Here is a 6132-nt window from a genome sequence, read left to right as displayed (position 1 = left end):
CAAGGCAGCTTCTCAACATAAAATCACAGCCCCTCCAAGCTCAATCAAACAGCCCCAAAGCAAGCCTTGTCACCAACGAAGCTCCAAGTAATCCAGATTCAAGTTCAATACATAAACACCCTCTTAAACTACACCTAATACACATATATATGTTCCAATTCAGTTCTCTATTACCAAAAACAAGATTGAGCTAGGGTTAGGGTGTTCTTACCATACCCATATGCTCAATAGCTTGAGCCCACAAGTTCCGGAATCTAACTTGAACCTAGAACACAAAAATTGGACAAGATTCACTATAGGTTTTTAAGTTTACCAAAGAAAGAGGGATAGAGATTCTGAACTCAATAGAAGGCTTACCAGAGAAATTGTTTGGATAGAAAGGTAGAGCTCGACGCGCTGAGCGCGTGGCCGCGAACGGTGCGGCAATCGGAGCCCGGATGAGGAAGTTATGGTAGTTGGAAGGAATGGTGAGGGTTAGGTTTCTTCTCTTCTCCCCCTTGCTGTGTTTTTCGTTGTTGTGGTGAAATGGAGAAGATGAAGCTGCTGCTTCATTTATGTTAGGGGCCCGGTTGAACCCATGGGTCCGGTTTGGGCCCCGGTTCAACCGGTTCGGCCCTTCCGGTCCGATTTTGGGCCAAATTATCGAAATTGGTATCAAAATTTTCGTTTCGATGAGCTCTATCCTATTTTAATATTAGTTTTGTATTTTTAACTTTCCTAATTAAAATTCAATATATTAACTAATAATTTACCGATTTTAGCGGGGTTTACATCCTACCCACCTAATTAGGAATTTTGTCCTCAAAATTCAGAGGGAGTTACCTGAAAAGAGGTGTGGGTAGTCCTTTCGCATCTCTGATTCAAGCTCCCAGGTATGTTCTTCAATACCTGCCCGACTCCAAGCTACTTTCACCAAAGAAACTTCCTTTCCGCGGAGACGTTTGGTGCTGGTATCATCAATCCTAACCGGAGTTACTGGAAGCGTCAGGTCTTCTCTCACTTGGACTGATTCCGGTTCTAGGACATGACTAGGATCAAAAGTGTATTTACGAAGCTGCGATACATGGAACACGTCATGCAGGTTCGAAAGATGTGGTGGTAACGCGATCCTATACGCCACTGGTCCAATTCTCTTCAGGATTTCAAACGGCCCAATGTAACGGGGATTTAACTTCTTGGTTTTGATGGACCTCCCTATTCCAGTGGTTGGAGTAACCTTCAAGAAGACGTACTCTCCTTCCTCAAATTCTAGAGGCTTCCGTCTTCGGTCTGCATAGCTCTTCTGACGGCTTTGAGCTTCAAGCATTCGACTCCGAATTCTCTTTATTTGCTCAGTGGTTTCACTTACCATTTCAGGTCCTATCAAGCTCTTTTCTCCTGCTTCGTACCAACATAATGGAGACTGGCATTTTCTTCCATACAAAGCCTCATATGGAGCCATTCCAATACTTGCATGATAGCTATTGTTATAAGCAAATTCTACCAAAGGCATATATCGATCCCAGCTCGCCGGTTGATCCAAAACACAAGCTCTTAACATGTCTTCCAAGGTTTGGATTGTTCTTTCTGATTGGCCATCCGTCTGAGGATGATAGGCAGTGCTTAAGCTCAATTGAGTGCCAAAAGCTCGCTGAAATGCACCCCAGAACCGTGATGTAAAGCGAGGATCTCTATCCGATACAATGGTGGAAGGTACGCCATGTAACCTCACAATCTCCTTTATATATAAGCGCGCCAACTCCTCCATAGAACAACTTATCCGAATAGGCAGAAAATGAGCTGATTTGGTCAATCGGTCTATAACCACCCAAATAGCATCACAACCGGTCCGAGTCCTTGGTAAGCCCAAAACAAAATCCATAGCAATGCTCTCCCATTTCCACTGTGGAATCTCCAAAGGTTGAAGGGTTCCTGCTGGCTTTTGGTGTTCGATCTTAACTTTCTGACAAGTTAGGCATTTAGAAACATGTAACGCCACATCATTTTTCATTCCTGGCCACCAGAACATCGTTTTTAAGTCTTGGTACATCTTAGTGCTTCCAGGATGAATGGAGAACCCGCTCTTATGAGCTTCCTTCAATATGTTATGTCGCAAATCCCCAACATCTGGCACAATTATCCGGCCCTTGAACCTCCACAATCCATCTCTATCTTCTGACACTCTCCATTGCTTGCCTTTCTCAATCGCCGGCAAAATCTTATACAATTCTTGGTCGTTCTGATGAGCCTTTATCAGTTCAGCCTTGAATTCGCTTGAGATCTGTAATTGGCTTAAGCATAAAGTCCCAAACTCTTCTCTGATTCCCAATTTCAATCCTTCGAAGGCTCTCAACAACTCTTCCTCTCTCAGCATCATCCAAGCAGCACATAGGGATTTTCTACTCAAGGCATCCGCCACTACATTCGCCTTTCCCGGATGATAGTTTAGCTCGAAGTCATAATCCTTCAGAAGTTCCATCCACCTCCTCTGACGCATATTCAATTCTTTTTGCTCAAACAGGTACTTCAGACTCTTATGGTCCGAGAAGACTTGAAATTTCACTCCATAGAGATAATGCCTCCAAATCTTCAAGGCAAAGACAACGGCTGCAAGTTCCAAATCATGAGTCGGATAGTTTCTTTCATGAGGTCTTAATTGACGTGAGGCATAAGCTACAACCTTATGATGCTGCATCAACACGCATCCTAAACCTTTCAAGGATGCATCACAGTACACCTCGAATGGTTCTCTCGGCTCAGGCAACACTAATACAGGGGCGGTAGTCAATATCTGCTTTAAGGCAAGGAAACTCTCCTCACACTCGGGAGTCCACACAAAAGGAACATCCTTCCTGGTCAGCTTCGTTAAGGGTAAAGCGAGCTGTGAAAACCCTTTAATGAACCTTCGATAATAACCCGCCAAGCCTAAGAAACTCCTGATTTCCGTCACTGAAGTTGGCCGCTCCCAATTCATCACCGCCTCAACCTTAGCGGGATCCACTGCTATTCCTTGTTTACTTACCACATGACCAAGAAATTTCACCTCAGACTTCCAGAACTCACACTTGGATAGCTTGGCATACAACTTCCTATCCTTCAGAATTTGTAGCACTGTTCGCAAGTGTTCAGCATGCTCATCCTCAGTCTTAGAATAGATAAGAATGTCGTCAATAAACACAACAACAAACTTATCCAGATATGGATGGAAAATTTTGTTCATGTAATCCATGAATATCGCCGGAGCGTTGGTTAGTCCGAAGGACATCACGGTATATTCATAGTGGCCATAGCGCGTTCTGAAGGCAGTCTTTGGGATATCCTCATCTCTAACCCTTATCTGGTGGTATCCGGATCGTAGATCAATCTTGGAGAACACGCCAGCTCCCTGTAATTGGTCCATCAGGTCATCAATCCTTGGCAGCGGATATTTATTCTTCACTGTAACCTTATTCAGCTGCCTATAGTCAACACATAAGCGCATGGTTCCATCTTTCTTCTTCACCAATAATACTGGCGCACCCCACGGAGATACACTTGGTCGGATAAAATTCTTACCCAACAGATCCTCCAGTTGAGACTTCAATTCGGCCATTTCTAGAGGCGACATCCTGTAAGGAGCACTCGAGATTGGTCCGGCCCCAGGTACTAAATCAATAGCAAACTCAACTTCCCGTTTCGGTGGAAATTCATCAATATCATCAGGGAACACTTCCGGAAACTCACACACAACTGGGATTTGTTCCAAATCTTGATCATCACCCGAAACACCCGCAGCTAGCAACAATATCCCCTGACATTCAGCCCCAGAACAGTTCACCATCATGGAATTCAAGTAGTAGTTATTCACTACAACCGGCCCTTCAGTGTCTTCAGGCATGAAATACACCGTTTTTGCCGAGCAATCTAATAGAACGCGGTTCTTGGATAACCAGTCCAATCCCAGAATGAGATCAAGACCAGTCATCGTCAAACAAATTAAGTTATGCACGAAATCACGCCCTTGTACTCGAAAAGGAACTTGGGGGCACCCTAATCTAGTCACCATAGCCTCGTGGGTAGCATTATATACCTTTAAATCATACCCCAGTACTACTATTTTCAATCCTAGCTTATCAGCCTTCTCAAATGCAATAAAAGTATGTGAAGCTCCAGAATCAAACAAAGCATTCAAAGTTTTACCCGCCATCTCACATTTACCTCGGATCAATGCCTCTGACCCCTCAGCGCCTATAGAAGAAGTAGTGTATACCCTTCCTGGTTGCTGCACCCTGCCTGTCTCATATCTCTTCTTCTCGGGGCAACCACTAGCCAAGTGTCCCGGCTGCCCACAGGAGTAACAGACTCCAGTCCCAAACCTACATTGTCCTGAATGATACTTTCCACATCTGTGGCAACTCATATCCTGCTGTGGCTGCTTACCCTGTCTCCTTCCCTGATTAGCATTGGTATTAGGCCTCCTGAAGTTGCCTTGCCCCTGATTATTCTGAGGAACAAAGCTACCACGCTTGAACTGTCTGCCTCTGGGTGCAAAATTTCTCCCTGTGGTCCTCTGGAATGGCATCCTCAGACCCCCTTTTTCTGCTGCAGCCCTTCTAACACAATCCTCTGCCACCCTGCTCCTATTTACCAACTCAGAAAACACCCGAATCTGCATAGGCGCCACAAAGCTCTGAATGTCACTCCTAAGGCCTCCTTCATACTTTATGCATTTCCACTCAGCAAAGTCCTCAGGAGCTCCCTGACAGATGCGTGAGAAGCGGCACAATTCCTCAAACTTACTGGTATACTCAGTGATGGTCATCTGTCCCTGTTTAAGCTGAAGCAGTTCGAGTTCTCTGGCATTTCTAACTGAAGTGGGGAAATATTTTTTATAGAATTCATCTCGGAACAACTCCCAAGATATCACAATCCCATCAGGTTGCAGAATGCGCCTCATGCCCTGCCACCAGTGCTGAGCTTCACCATGCAACTGATAGGTCCCAAACTCAACCCACTGCTCATCCGGAACCTGTTGAGCCTGTAATGCTCGCTCAATGGCCTGTATCCAATTATCAGCATCAGTCGGATTCGAGGTCCCTCTGAAAGTTGGAGGGTGAACCTTCAGGAAGGAATGCAGTGACATAGGACCATTCTCACCATTATTACCATTATTTCCATTATTAATTTGATTTCCCAGGGCTTCAGCTGTTGCTTGCATTGCTGCTGCCATATTGCCTAATGCAGCCATGAAGTCTATAGGATTAGGAGTGTTTCCTGATGCCTCAGGCATGGCATTGCCTATTCGGCCTCTACCTCGCCCGCGTCCGCGTCCGCGAGTAGACATCTGGTCCCTATACACACCAAACAGGTGATATCAAGTTGATCAGTCTCAATATCGCAAGTTCAGTGCTTTAAGTCCCAAATGCATGCTCAGGAACGTTTATGCCACATACATCAATTAGATATCCTAATAGCACATAAACACATACACAGAGAATGCACAAAAGCACAATCAGTCCGTCCTCAGGCTCTATAGGAACGAACTGCTCTGATACCATAATGTAACACCCTACTACACAGTGTTTTATGCTTAAGTCATAGAACAGAGGTAGTGTGGAATTACAGACCTTTAATAGTAAGGATATACATATAATACTGAAAGAAATAATATACTAGGAGCCTTGAAACAGAGCGGGTAAACAAAAATCGCAAAATAAAAAGCGCAACGCTCAAGGAATAGGATTACTTGCGTGCTAAGAAACCTAATAGGAACATGATAAAACAATAAACGAAGGGATAAAGAAAAACCAAGGAACAGCATAACTAGCCTCTGACTCAGCCTGCGAAGCTAAGGCTGGCCGGAGGATACATATATACATATAAACATACATAAGTGTCCCCAAAATATACCAAAATACCAAAGTAAACTCCTATCTCTCCCTCAACCTCTAAGAGGAGCAGCATACATAAGTTACTTGGAGAGTAAGCTACACATATACATACATATATACAAATAGAAACCAAAATATACTCAAGGACTACTTCGCTTTCCAGAATCCAGACGCCTAGCGAGGAGCCTCTCGACCTGCATCTGAAAAACAATAATACAATATGGAATGAGAACCGGAGGTTCTCAGCATGGTAAAAGTGCCACGCGTATAAGAAATACGGTCC

The sequence above is a fragment of the Arachis hypogaea genome, chromosome 16 (genome assembly GCF_003086295.3).
Source record: "Arachis hypogaea cultivar Tifrunner chromosome 16, arahy.Tifrunner.gnm2.J5K5, whole genome shotgun sequence".
Taxonomy (NCBI): Eukaryota; Viridiplantae; Streptophyta; class Magnoliopsida; order Fabales; family Fabaceae; genus Arachis; species Arachis hypogaea.
The sequence above is the reverse complement of the archived record's forward strand: the minus strand, read 5'-3'. Positions refer to the sequence as shown.